A 15811-nucleotide genomic window follows, 5' to 3' on the forward strand; every position below is an offset into this window, starting at 1 on the left:
TCTCATTTCCCCACAGTAAGCACTGCACACCATTATGGAAGCATCCCATGGAAGAACGTGGTGTAGTCAGGCAGGGCTTTGATATCAGACCCTCAGATCTTTTTACCATGTGGCGTTGTAGGAGAACTGGAGGGGTGGCAACCTCCTGATGGGTCTCGTGTATCACCTTTGGTTAAAAAAGACAAAGAATGACACAAATAATGACATTTTTGTATATATTATAGTTATCAATGAATTAATGTAAATGCACTCATTGACAAAAAACACGAGTGAGTCTCTGATGACATCCTGAAAGGGGGGGGGGGGGGGGGGGGGGTAATTGGAATCTGGTTTTCCGATCCAAATTTCCAAGAACCGTTGACAAAAAGATGCCACAGCTCATACGAATTTTTGGAGATTTAGACCCCCATCGGATCACAGACAGGCAGGGAAAATGACGTGGCATTCACTACAGCCTGACCAATGGACATGCCACGCATATGAGCGCAAGGGCGTGGAGTTATCACACACACCAGACAGAGCCCTCAACCGACAGCTCTGGGCCCGCAGCCAACCCTTACGCTCGCCGTGTTTGTGCTCATGAAGCCGGTGTAAGAAACCCGGAGTGTTGGTCAAGGAAGGTTACAGCAGAATGTCAAGGCATTTGTCTGTGACCTAAAACAGAGGTTGGGTCAAGAGATCAGGTCACATTTTACGAGCCGCTCGTGCAGAAACACACATAATTCCAAAGGTGACCAAAATGTCTGTGCTCAGCTCCCAAAACTGTACAAAAACACCCAAGCACACCCTCAATGCTGTTGAAGTAGAACTTGTGCTCTAAGAGTACTGTAGGTTCACATCTGCAGACAATAGGAACAGAATGTTTTTGTGACAACTAGGGTGAATATAGTGTCAAAACGTGATGAATACTCCCCATTCCTCTACCCATAATTTATAGTTTTGTAAATGCACAGCAAAGAATTTGGCATTTAAAACATAGCATCTCGCCTATTGAATGTTTCATATCTTGAATTGCTCTGTTAAACATAGCAAAGTTGTGTTCTCAGTAATTGTCAAAGAATCGACTTCGTCACGGCCGCTCTGTATGCACCCGGCACCTTCTGCTAACTGACTGGAATGTAAACAGTTCAGTGCTTTTGCAAAGAAAAATGTCAGTTTTGTCAGTATGAAAAAAAAAAATCGGTCCCACTGTCCAGCTGGCAATGTGTTGTTCAGTCTGCTGAGAAGGTCACTGGCTGCCAGCTCTCCTCTGTCAGGGCCTCGTCTGCAGCAGCCCACTGATCTGGGACACGGGACCAATCCACCCATCTCTTCTTCAAATGGTCAAGCCACAGAGATGCTTCAAGGTCATCGCGTCCACAGTATTCTTCCCCTGGAGGTACTTATGCCCCGAACTCCCCGTTTTCTTACCCCTTCTAGGGGCACCTTCTTAAGTTACAGTGCACCGTGCATTTTTTTCTCAGCCGTTTGACATTCGACATCACATTTTATTGCTCCGTTATATCACAGGATATGTTAGTTCCCGTTTTAGTTCTGTCACAATCCTGCAGCTGGTCACAGCATGGAATGGTTGTATCTGGAAACATGTTACAGTTCAGCAGAAATGACACAGCCCTTTTTGACAGGAGAAGAAAGACGTGTTTCAGAGTTCTGGATGTCTGTGTGGCTACGTTACTTTCTATCTATATAAATTCTGTGTTATACTAACTATCATTTCGCATAAGCTAATCAATATACTTTTCAATTAACTGCCTGTGATTGGACCTGTCAGAACCTTATGTGTACTTGCTACGTCATTCTGCCGGACTGAGACTCCAGTACCTCCGGGCGTGTTTCACTACTGTCTTCCCAGGTTCTGATGCCCCGACCTTCCTCATTGTCATTCGATAGATCCTCAAGATTTCAGTCCAACATTATAGCCCATGTGATGTTCCTTTCAGCTCAACGCGATCGCCAATACTATGATCCTTAAACTCCAAACTTGACCTTGACTAGATTGGTATTTGTGGTGATTCTGTAAGTGCAGCAGTGCACATACCAACGGTAATTAACGTACGCCACAATGTTCCATAGAATAGTTGACCTTCTCGTTTTTAACCTTTGGACAGTCATTCTGAGTTAAAAAAGAGAACTTACAGAAAGAAAATTTCATTCAGTTTTCAGGCTTTGCAAAATTTTGCCCTGTCTCACGGACAAGCATTGAACCCTGAAGGCTATTTGCTGGAAAGCGCAGTCTTTGATAGAAATTGACCATGACCATAACATTTCTCCTATTGAGGCTACTCCATTCATTGAGTTGATTCCTTTGATTCAAATATAATGACACTACCAATGTTGTGGAGTATAGGACGATGGCCCATGTATTTGCTAATAGCCCCATGCTGGTTTATTGGGCCTTGCACACAGCACTGCGAGCAGGGGGAGAGTTCAGCAGAGATGTGGAGTCTCCGCACGGGGAGATTTCTAAGCGTTTGTCCTCCATTCTACCTAACAGGAGATTAAAAGATGCTACATGAGGGACCTTCACATGACAGAGTTTCCAGCACTTGCACCAGTCATTTCATTGGCCTTTGTAACTCTAGGGAGATCCATATTCTTCCAGATGCTTCTACAAAGCCATAACGAAGTCATCAGGAGCAGATCTAGCCTTAGTGAGCCTGACATTACATCCAGATCCACCGGGCCGGGACGTGAGGAGGCAGCGGGGTCCACTTACATCAGAAGCAGCAGGTTATTAGTGGATTAGCAGCAGGGTTTAAAACATCAGAAAATGCTCTCACACGGTGTTGTCCCCAGTCAGTCTACCAGATTTTGCTACCAGGTCACGTGCCTGTCACCTCACCTGATCTCACAGGAGCCACTCAGCTAACAGACCCTGCACCCAAACACACACACACACACACACACACACTTTTTGCTGATGAGATCTCTTATGGTCTCATCACTCCAGATCCTGATGTAGAAGTGTGATCTAACGCCAACCTTCACTTCGTCTCACGCACCTTTCACATTACTGGCAGGCTGGAGTTCAGCACCATGGCCAGGTCTTCATCAGGGGAACTATTTGCAGAGACAGCATCTGAATAGCGGGAGCAAGTGTGTTATATGCCACAGCCTCCAGCTGGTCGATCATCCGCCCGGCTACCCCAGCACGCAGCCACTCATCAGACACACCGGCTAGCACATATTCGTACCATTTTTTGGTATACTTTTAAACGATTTCTTGCACTTATAGAGGTGTAAAATGTTCAGTGATCAGTAAAAGTGCACGTTAAAGGTGCACAATGCTTTTCTCATGGCTAAGTGAATCATCAGACACTTCCTGCCCTTGCATTGCTCTTCGGTGCATTTTTGCCCTCAATACACCCCTGAATCAGACCTTTCCAGACTGCTGCACTAAACATACGGTCTGCAGTGACCAGAGGAAGTTGAATCAAAGGGTCAGATAGGTGCAGTGTGTTAAGATGTGTCAGTGAAGAAGGATGGGTTGTTTTTTTTAAGTCACCTTTGTTCTAAAATTAGTCTGAGAGTCGGGGAAAGTATTGGGGTCTCAGGGTGGGTATTGGTTCCCATGCCATCTGTAACTCACGTGCTGTGCTCACCCCCGAGGTCTTTGAGAGTAACCGGTTTGGAGGAGTAACTGCCGTTATTAACTCTAAACGGCTTTCTTATCCATTTCTAGCGCTGCAGACTTTCTTTTCCTCTTGACACCAGCACTGATCTTGATGGAAAAATGTCGGTGTCGTATGACAGACCTTGTCAGCAGTGATCTGGCTGTTTTGCCGGTATCTTCTGACGGTGGACGGTCACCAGCGAGAGACACGTCAGGCTGCTTAAACGTGTTCACTTGGGGTTCTTTGGACAGTGATGGAGAAGACAGGGAGATCAGGGCTTATGGTTTCCAAATATCTGCGCAAACCTATCTAAGACTCCCTTTAAAATGTCAATAATAATCCAAATGACCCCTCAGGCACTGTGTAAAAATCCATTTTGATTTTATAATGTTTGTGTTGTAGATCTCCGTTATAAGTTCTGCCTGTTGTCTGCATTATGATACGTACAGTTAGCTTTTCGCTGCTTTATATGTATACAGAGAAACAGCACTTTTTTGCTTATTTAATCATACAGATAGATTTTATTTGAGCGTGTTCATGTGATTGCAGGACAATAGAAAAGCAATAAAAAAACATGGAAGAAAACCTTTCTCAAGGCGTCCGAGTGTAGGCCCCTGCTTTAACATCCTGGCACTCCTAGCTCTCCCGATCTGCAGAGTGCTTGACTCTCTGTTGATGTCGGGCCGTAGATTCAGGGGACGAAATCGGCTGCTATATAAGGAATGAGATACCACTGCCAATGCAGACGAGTTGTGTGTGTCTGTGTGTGTGTGTGTGTGTGTGTGTGTGTGTGTGTGTGTGTGTGTGTGTGTGTGTGTATACAAAAGATTATGCTAATGTTTTGTGGCAAATTGCAGTGAAAATACCTGTACCGACAGCTACACATCTGCTCATGGGGTTCACTCCTTCACCCTCAGACGAATAGCAGTGTGAGCTGTAATATCCGAGAAGGCCTGCGTCACACGCACACGTGGCTCACGTGCGATTTTAACATCTGGCCTTCTTTGCTTTGAGATTTTCTGAAACAGGCATACAAATCGTTTTTCTGCCATGCTCACCCGATCAATTTCTTTTATGCTTGGACATTTCCTCAATTTCAGCCAGCTAAACCACAAACTGTCTTACCCTCTTTAAATGCCAGGACACTAAATAATTAAACAGAACGCCCTGGGCAGCATGGTCAAAATCATGCAACCAGACTTTACTATAATTGATAATATTTAATACTCACTGTTTTGTGTTTTCCCCCTCAAGATAGCTTTAAGGAATACTAAACAGTACTTTGGAAGCAGTGCTTTGTGAAATAAAAATTTATGGGCCCTGTGCAGCATCTGTCTTTGAATATGATTTTGAATTATGGGAATAAAATCAGTCTACTGGCATGTAATGTGAACAGTGATACTATGGAGTTGTAGCGATGTTGAAGTAATGCACTTGGCTAGCATGTAGTTGCGTAACGTAACAGCTATGACAGTCAGAATCCTGAAACCACCTCGCACAGGTCATCTCTTACAGGTCCACCTCTAAACTCATTTCAAATGTCACAACAGTTAACCACTCTCTTTGAACTACCTGGAAAGGTAATTAATTTGACTAATTGATGATTAATTTAGCATTCCCTTAAATTATTGAGTACTGCCCTCAGGTGGAAGAATCAATTACTACAAATTTTGCTTGGATCCTGCTACCATGATGAGAAGTCGTGAGAGTGGGCTTTCAAGCCCGTTCCCGAGACTCACGTGAGCCCTGCTTCACAGGACTGGATGCCACGTGTGCTGTGTGAGCTTTGGGCTAAGAAGCAACATTAGCGCTGCTGCAGATTACTGCGACATCCACTTCTTTGTACAGCTTGCTAAAACGTCAGACGGGACACACTTCCTCCCTTTCATAATCGCCTCCGTGCTGCGTTCCCCATATGCGGATCAGTTTTGCTGTTGTTTGTTTTAATGTAAGTATGTGTTGGGACTTAATTGAAGAATGTAGCTTTTATTTAGACTGATTGCACAGGCCTTTCATACATCATGTGTAACCAGTTTTTATTTCATGGAGCTCAAAAAACAACGACCTGTTCAATCTCACTCTCAGACAATATCAGTCTCCAGATGTCACCACTCACGCATCACAGAACACCCTGCGTGTGCACCCCCCACCCCCCATCACACACACACACACACACACACACACACACACACACACACACACACACACACACACACACACACACACACACACACACACACACAAAGCTTCAGGCAATTTTCAGAAACCTCAGTGGTGGTGACGTCTGCTTTAAAGGTGTCATCCTGAGTGAGAACGTTTCTGACAAGCATCGTCAGTGTAACACACTTCGTGCCACAGATGACACAGTGCTTCTCATGATGTTTGTTTTGGTCTCCTGCAAAGTGTGTCAGACCCCAGTGAACAAGCAGTGAACGTTCACCACATGTGTCTGACAATTCTGCAGTCTGTCAATGTAATCTGTAATTTAATCACTAGTGAGATATTCCAAAGGTATCATGTATTTCTGTGCTAGAGCTGTATAGGACCTGGTAATCTAAGGTAAAATTTAATGCCCAGTACGACAGCACACACCAGTCTGTCAGCTGGAGTTATTTGACAAGTTTTTACTACTTTCCTTATCAAGGTGTCTTTGATCATTCTTAGATCAGTATTTTCTGGTCTTTGCCAGACAGCTTATTGTACATCAAGACTTTTATACAAACCATACAGTCTTTTGGCTTTTATATACGAAATACTGCCAAATTGTATATAGACCAAGAACTTTAGATATTGTACAATCACACAGTCCAAACATATTACAATAGTGTAGCAGCTTAAATTCTTCATGGCGTACTGTAACATAGATAGAAGGGTAATTTCCCATTGAGCACACGAGGAACTCAGTACCATGGACAGCAACCCGACTACAGCACTCAGAGGGGTTTAGTTTTTAGTGCCTGATGTACCTCTAATGGGAACTTAGCACTACTTCAAAAAATATTAGAAATGATAAACACAGGCACGAACAAATATCGCTGCTGTTTTATTCAAGGAAGGATATACCGTCCTGCTCCATCTCGGTGTCTCTACTCAGTGTGACAAGACAAGTTCATGCTAAGCAAGGAAGGTTCAAAAGTTCCCTTAAGCATATAATACCGCCCCCCTGCGTTTCATTCAGCACCTCTTTTCCAGCACATACTATAACTCACCTCTCCGCAGCTGCTCAGAAGTGCTAATTGCCAGAAGAAGACCCCTTTAGAGGAGCATGAGTGATGGAGGCAGCATGCATAATTCAGATGGAGATGGAGATGGAGAAAAGGAAAGATATGAGGGACGACCGTGGTTAACCGAGTCACGTGTGTGTGCGTGTGTGTGTGTGTGTGTGTGTGTGTGTGTGTGTGTGTTGCACTGAAAGAATGACAGAAGCAGGGAGAAATGGCATAATGAGTTTGGTGCGAGCTGTGCCTCTGGGGCAGGATTAGTAGTGCAGCAGAGTGAACTGGTGGTGCTCTGTCAGACGAGGACTGCAGAAAGACACACGTGTGTCTCCTTTCACCACCGACGTTTGATTACCCATCTCAGACCTCAGGGGCTGTAGAATAAAACTCCTCGACAGGAGGGGGGAAAAAAGGTCAGAGCAGACTCCTTGTTTTCAAGCCTCACGTTGCGCAGAGCAGCTACACAGGAACCGGCTGTGTGCTGCGGAACCTCCTTCTAATTGGCTCGGCAGTCACTTGTGTGAAGGATTCGGGAAAGGGTGCGCTAAAAGTTGCCCGCTGACACCGGCATATTTAAGAGCTAAATTTACCGAATCCCAAAATGCTTAAAAAGCTGATAGCTTTGTAAGACCACAAGGTGAGCCGTTTTTGTTCGCTGTGTATGTTGAAACCCTGGGAACAAGGTCTGGCTTATAAGAAGCAAGACCATGTGACCAGGACATTAAATCACAGGCTGCAATGTTGCAGTCGTTTCCAACTGGGTCTATATAGACCACAAAGTCAATTTACCAAATGCCTTCATTATAAATAACACATTAATGAGCTTAATATGTGTTTTATAGAAATTAAAAAAATAATCTGCAAGGCAGGTGCTTCTTGCATCATCTATCCTTTGTAAAAAATATAAAAATAAAGAAGCAATTAACTCTGGCGTGTAGTTGAAAGGTTTGGTAACAAAAAAAAAAGCATGTGAATGCATCAAAGCTGTTGAAAGCAGAGAGACCTCTTTACAGTCATTAACCTGTTGTGGTACGACGTTCTTCCATGGCCACCGACTGTCGTACGATGGACGTGGTGCTTGTGTTGCCCTCGTTGTCGGTGCAGATGTTTCCTGGAGGTGCGTGTCAGGGGTTTCACGGTGGAGCGGAGCGCCCGGAGGAAGCGCTTCAGGCCGGAGAGGGAAGACGTCTCATTACGCGCTATATGTCCTCGCCGTAGCGTCCGAGCGCTCGGAGAGGGAGCACGTGGACGTGTGATACAGGTAATTGACCAGGTTCACATCTGCTGAGTTATTTGAAACACGTAAAAAGACTAGAAAAGAGTGCAACTGGCTGTAAACAAGTCAATGAGCTGTCAAAGTAGCAACGTGCAAGTAGTTAACGCTCTACATATAATTGGCTGTAGATCCCAGAAGGTTCGCTAATATTCAGACCAAGGCTAGCTACCACCAGAACTCTTGACAGCTTGCATCTTTCACCTGGACTCCAATCAATAGAAGAGGAATAAAACCAGGTTGGGTACAAGATCCCATACCTTTGATAGGGATGTGCGCCTTGTTTACTGCTGAATGCGCTGGTTAACTTTCGACGACTCAATCGGGTCGAGTGAATTAGGTCGGTGATGCCATGCGGCATATTTACTGAAACCTTTTTACGGAGCAGTTATGTCTTTGCTCTCAGCAACTAATGGTTAAACACACCACATTGGCAGCACCAGTCACATATTTAGACCCATCTAGACTGTTAGGACACCTAACTTCAGACATTTTAAAGACATCTTACATTTATCTCAAAAACAACTCATGTTGCTCACCATACATGTGCATAACTCCTAATAAAAAATATGTTTTATTTAAAATTGTGTACATTTCTTTCAGTACCAGTTAAACAAGTAATTTCCTTTTAAAACTTCCTCAGTCAGGGTCATGGATTTGTGAGAACGGCTTTAAGACTGAAGCACAGAGCACAATTCAGATGGCTACCATGTGAAATCTATTGAGAGTTTGCAAAATGGTTATCAAGGTAGAATGCAGCCACTATGAGTTTACAATACAGGACGTCTCAGTAAGTTCAAAAGGTATCCAAGGTTTAGAGTATTTGACCGTAGGCTGAAGTTACGTATCTTTTCTTTTTTCTTTTTTTATTATTCACACAATTCGAATTCAGTCTTGTCCAATTTCATACATGAGTTCTATTGCCATGCTCTCTTTAGATTTCCAAAACGGATTCTCTGAAAGCATGTTTTTCTTCTAGCGTGTCGTGTCCTACCACAAGGGAGTCCTGTCGTCGTCTTCATCATCTTCTGAAACCATCCACCTCCTCTTTCTCTGGGTCTCCCCTGCAGAATCAGACCTTTCTTTCCGGCCCATTCAAACATTTGGAAAGCCTTTTAATGACGTGTCTGCTGGAATTTATAACTACTGAAAGCACATCAACCCCAGTAGAGTCTTCACGTCTCACTGTATCATGGAGACACAACATGTTCTGAATATGCTCCTCTGATAATTCAGTTTGAGTGGACACAGGTGGGTGTTCGTTTAGTCGTAGGGTTTAGGATTACTGTATTTTAGTCAAGGCATTTTATGTTTGTTTACACTGACATTAATACAAGGTGACTCCAAACATCTTGGCAATATTGGATTATTTGTGTAAGAGAAATTGTAAAATTGCATAGTGAAAACACTGTGTCCTTGATTCGTGATTCCAGATAGTCTGTAAATAACTAGTAAGGTCCCATAATTATTATAGTTAACAGCAAAGGTAATATACAGTTGATGTGGACTATTCGATTAGTCATTGGAGGATTAAAAGTTCTTTCTTTTGTTCTTTTAATGAAACGTGATTGGAAGGGTGTCACTTTGTGAATGAAACACAAGTGTCCTTCAATCATCTGTCATGTTTGATGGAGGTATCTCTCACGTCTTGAACTACAAACAATGCATGCTGTGTGAATCCTGCTCATTGACCAGTCAGTGTAGACTGTACAGGTATAGAAAGATCTAGAACATTAGAGAGGTAGTTGAAATTTCAGTGTAGTACACAAGGTTTCCAAAGAAGGACAATTCAGTCAAAGATCCTTTATTACTACATTGTGTGTGTGTGTGTGTGTGTGTGTGTGTCTAAATAATTCCTTTAGAAGTCTGTCAAGGAGCACAGCCTTTATCCAAAAACCAAACCCTACAATGAAATATATCAGGGCAGTAAATCGAGGGCCCTGTTATGTGTTAGAAACAGCACACGTTCCCCCTCACTGGGTAGTTAGACACACCCCTGTCCCTTGTTGGCCACACCCTCCACCTCTGACTATTTAAAGACGGAAGTCGCGCTTCCTGGTTGCGAAGTATTGCCGACACACGCCGCACACCGAGCGTTCCACTTACCGTGCTGATCTCTGACCTCTGACCTCTGCTTCCCTCCTCGACCTCATTCACCTGCCTGGCGTGACCCAGGACCGGCCCCTCACCCCACGAATTACACCTGTGCCCTCCGTCGTTGGTTGTGCATGGTACTTATCGCCTTGAGCGTTAGCCTCGGTGTTAATGAAACGGGCAGTTTTCCGCACTTGCAATCCTCCTGCATCTGGTCGTTATTATATGAATGCAGTGAGTATGAAGAATCCTGGGTATGATTATGAATTCAGTGAGTATGAAGAATCCTGGATATGATTATGAATTCAGTGAGTATGAAGAATACTGGATATGATTATGAATGCAGTGAGTATCCAGAAAGGTTTGGCTTGATGCAGAGGAGAACCTAATCACACACTTACAGCACCAAGGTTACTAAGCAACCAATGTAAGAAAACAATCTTCTGCCCATGGCATTTATACATGACATTAATGCCGTCTTGGACATATACGTGTCTTGAATTTGAAGTCGGTCGAGCAATTTCACAGAGGATGTTCTACTACTTATTCAGATCGAAAGAAATACAATGTACATAAGACCTAAAAGCTTTTAAGTCAGTTTCAGTTACAAAAGTGTTTGAATTGACAAAAACACTTCCTTAACACTCAGTACCGCTTCAGTTTGGGCTCTTGGATAACCGCTTTGGCTAAGCAAACCGACACACTGCTTACAACCCAGACTTCATAAAGCATAATATAGATTTATCATGCTATTGCCTTGTCAGCCTATATAAATATATAAAATCTTAATTTGGAGGAGGTCACAGTCCTTGACTCATTGACTTTTAATCCTGGATGGCAAATTATTCTTTCAAAATGATAGGTGGCATGTGAATTAAATAAAATGATTCTCTCTAAATTACATGAAATCTTTGAAACTAGATTTACAAAAATAAAAGGTACTCTTTTATGTCACACGTTTTCATGAAAAGTGTTTCTGTGAATGGTAACCTGCAATTTAGCTTCAGTGCAGGTTTTTTTTTTGACATTTTTTTCCACACTTTTTAAACCTTTTTTTTTCCAATTCCAATTTTTCATAAAATCTGTCAAAAATGTGCAGGATTCGTTAGGGTCTTTTTATTGTTATAATTATCATTTCAGCCATGTGATTAAGTATTGAAATGTTGACCGAGGAACATTCTTTTCAACAGAGCTTGCCTTCAGCCCTTTCAATGATGCGACCACTAACACCAGATGCTGATTGGTGGATTTGTGTCCTGCTACGGGAGACCGAGACCAGATGGGTCACCTTCGGCTCCTGTGGCCTGAAAACAATGTGAGTGCTGTCAATCTCAATGAACATGGAACCAGTGGCCACAGCTGGTGGACAGGTTCTCATCTCCATGTACCAACTGAGCCTCGCAATCTTCACCTGACACACTCTGCCAACCCTGATCGAATGATTCGAATTACGGCTATCTCCCTTAGACAAGCTCGTCCGATGCCAGTCTGGTGGGCATCTACAAAATAAGCCCCGTCAGGAACAGATCAAGTTTTGCTTGGTTGATCCGAGCCAGTCTCAAATACAGAGACCTTGGAATTGAAATGAGAACTTCTCTTTTTTAATTGCTGTGCATTATTTATTTATCTTCTCCATGGGGGGAAAACGTGTTTACTTGGCAGACAGGCGTTTTGGGGAGATACTACTGAACCTGCTTTTTACAGTAAGAATTGCATTCTCAGTGGCACCACATGCAGAGGTGTAATTAAATTCAGAAGTTCACCCTAAGCTGGGCTCAACGTGGCCTTGGCATTGTAACAAAATACTCTCGAAGAGACCGAAAGGTGGTTCTGGCCCAAGGCAAAAACAGCACTATTTTCACTACCAGGACTCAAACTACTCCTGCAGAACAGAGCGAAATATCTTTGCCGTGTTACACAACATTATCCATCCATACATTAGAAGCTCCTTAATAGATCTTCTTTGAAGAAATTAAAAAACAAAAAAAGAGAAAGAAGAGGTGGAAGAGGAGGAATTAAAAAAAGAGAGAAGTCATATTTGCGATAGAGGTGCGTCTGGCAAGTCACTTGTGCTCATCCTATTTTCCTAGAAGGCCTTCCTGCCGACAGTCCAGGACTGACAAATCGTTGCCTTCTGAAGCTTAGTCTGCTCCTGCAAGCTCCCCACCCTCCATCTTCAGAGCGCTACAACACCGTGGTTGGTGCCACCACCTCATTTGCTCCCATTAATCTGCAACTTCCATCGCTGTAGGTCTTCACCGATGCCTCGACCGCTGGCTTAGCAAATGTTTTCCCGTCTTGCGGTGGCGCCTCCGACGACCAACCCGACAGGACACCTGCGCGTTAGCTTGCATAAACAGCCAATCAGCGGAGTGAAGGTCATCTTCCCAGGACATTTGTGATCAATAATGCAGCAGCCATAAGTCATAAACCAGAAGAAGTGGCATCTGGCATTGCAGAAATCCATCAAGGAAAGCAGTCCGAGACAGAGAGTTTATCGCACTAATAAAAATAGTCAAACAGTTTTAAAGTGATTTATTTGGGAATCCTGGAGCAGTCTTGATCCAATCAGTCATAAAAGCTCAATAAAGTCTTCTTATGAAATGGTGGGAAAGTCATTTTCTATCTTTTGCAATAAAATAATAGCCGAAGTGCTTGGTAACTTAAATGAAACATCAGTGCTTATTAACACATCTGTCCAGCGCTGTAGTCTCTGCAAATGGCCCCTCGAATCCATCAGAAAGAATCTGATACGAATTCTCATGCTGAAGATCTTGGGTTTCCTCCCAGAGTCTCCCGGAACGGAGCTTCTACGCTGCCCACCCAGCCTGTGTGGAGGCCAAAGCCATCTGTTGCTAAAGTGTTGGTAATTTCTTCACCAGGCTCGTCAGCTGGAGTTCTGGCTTGATTGAGCGATTCAGAATCTCACAAGGAAGCAGCAGGATGTCACTGCACCTGGGCTCATTCCGCAAACAGACAGTTACAGTTTCAATCAATGGGGAGATGGGAGGTTCTTGGGAGGCTTTGTGGCGAGAGGGTTTTGTCTCATGCTCGTGCACGTTATGACCGAGATGCCACGTTTAAGTGTTGAATATCATGTAATCCTCTCCCCTTCAGGAATAACTTCATGAATATCAATGTGTCACACGCAGATCATTTTACAGAGCATTTGAATTCAACCATTTGCATGTACCAGCAAACATGTGGTGCAGGTGAGGAACGCACAAAACAAGACAAGAAAAGGAGTGCAGTAAAAGACCGGATGAAAATGTAAAATTCACAAACATCAATGTTCTTGTTTGGTAAAATCATATTTGAATGTAACATGAAGCTTGTAGTGTACAGGTCCATGTGATGGTATCTGACATGGTTCCAGTGCCTCTCTGGTTCTCACGCGAAAACGCGGTCCTAAGACGGAGAAAAAAATAGCCCGTCAGGATCAGGGCGGCTAAAAGATTGCTTATTCATGGAAAGTACTCGTGTAGCTTTTGTATTGGCGTGAAACGACTCAATTCAGAAAACACGGCCGACCCGACGTCCTCCACGGGCCGACTGCACGTCAGTTTAACATGCGCAAGTGGCTTTCATATCCCAGACGTTTTGAAGACATTTGAAGGAGGCGACCCCTGAAGCTCGCACTTCAGAAAGGCTGACCGTGTCCCTGTCGCAGCAGGATAGGGCCACACTGTCTCTCCGTGTACAAAGCGGGCGGCGGAGAGGCACGGCTGCCCGTTGTGTCTCTGTTCGGATTCGCATGGGGCTTTGCACGCCGGAGAGACACAGATCCCCCTCTGGCTCTCTGTTCTGTGAAGAAAGTGGCACTTGCAGCAGGATTTGGGCTAAATCAGCATGGCTAAAGGATCAAAACCACGGGCCCCGGTCTCAAAAGGCTCTGCATACAGTAGCGGTGTGAAGGCGTGTCCTGTGGTTGCCACTCGCGTCCACGCCAGCTGTAGCGTTTGGCGGAACGTCCCCTAGGACGCGCCTGGCGTGGGTTCGGTTGGCTGCAGCGCCCCTCGTTGGCAACACAAACCCGCCCCCTCCCCTGGTTGCTACGTGACGCCCTGGCCAATCAGGAGGGTCCGTCTGGCCACGTGACAGGGCTGTGGAAAGACGCGGTCTCCCCTGGACGTGTTTGAGCGCTGCCGGCTGGAAGTCTGGAAAGGGGGCGCAAGACCTGCCTTCACACTGGAGGAGGTGCACACCAGTGCCTGCTCACGCGGTGTTGGCATGGGGGTGCACAACGGGGGGGGAGACCCACCGGGGGGCCGACCAGCATAAACACAACGTACAAGGAGGAATAAATAGAAAAGTTGAGAAAGTTTTGATCTTCTTAAAAGCTTTTATCTTCTTACGCACGAGGGAAACGTGGGCGGATCCAGACCTACATTCCTGGCCACACCCCTTTCAGTTTAGTTTTTATTGTATTTGCAACTGACATTATTCAACAAATAAGCTTTAACGACTAATACCTGATTAGTAAACCTTTAGTTCGACAGGTCACGGAATGACAGGACAAAATGGTGGAAGTCGCCACTTGTTAGCTGGGTGGTTGTACACAGTAACTTGTAGCTTGTAGAACAATGCTGCATTGTTCTGAAATTATCCTGCGATTTTTCTCCTCCAAATCACTCTGGCACGACGACCCATAATTCCCTGTGCCTATGGCTCTCTAACCTCTGTTGACTGTCGCATTCTGTCATTATTACGCCTGACGGTGCTACTTTGATGAGTCTCAAGTGGTGGCTGGCCGCGGCATCAGGAATTTGAATCCATTAACATTTCATTCAGCCTTCACCTGTCTCGGCGGTGTGGTGCCATTTCCAATACGGCAGCACTCACATCAGCGGTGGAGCCCGTTATAACACCCTTGGCGACAAACACCACCGCCACAACGTAGAGCTCTTGTTCAAACACAGTACCGCAGGACCGAGCCTGCTGTTGATTTTAACTTATAGGAAGTGAATAGAAAATGATCTGCAATTACTGCACCATACTAGCTGTCAGTCTTTTTCTCCAAGAACAGGAAAACGATGCTTTTTTGACAGAAAATGGCAAAAAAACATATAAGGGATGTTATCTCTCATCACATATCCTTGACCTATGACCTGGAACTAGCAGATAAGCTTTGCGACGGGCCCGTTTAGCCTCGGGTGAGAAACTAGCCAAAGCATCGTTTGGCTCATTATTTATTTACTTGTTTATTCTTTGCATAATAGACTGACTCGTGTATGCGTGTCTGTGGAGCTCCTCCCAACATCTGTGCCTTAGGACCTCCACATCGGTCTGCTCTTTGATCCCCCTCATATAGCACTTCAAAGTGGAGCTCAAATGAAACGCGGTCCTCTCTGCTGCCACCTTGGCTCTTCCCAGACGGACCGAATCCTATTAGTCTCCCCTCCGCCACGTTCTTCTCCGGCTCCGTCTCTCTCCGAGGCCCTGCGCATCCTTTATGTAACTTTACATATAGAAGGAGGATTTTCCTGTGTGGGAGGCTAACTGTAGCCGGGTAAGAGGAAGAGCAATTAGAGAACTCGCAGCGATTAGCGAAGTTGACACAACAAACGCTTAGACCAAAAGCTGCCTTCTAACCGAGAGTCAAGAGAGATTGC

The sequence above is a fragment of the Brachyhypopomus gauderio genome, chromosome 19, assembly GCF_052324685.1.
Source record: "Brachyhypopomus gauderio isolate BG-103 chromosome 19, BGAUD_0.2, whole genome shotgun sequence".
Taxonomy (NCBI): domain Eukaryota; kingdom Metazoa; phylum Chordata; class Actinopteri; order Gymnotiformes; family Hypopomidae; genus Brachyhypopomus; species Brachyhypopomus gauderio.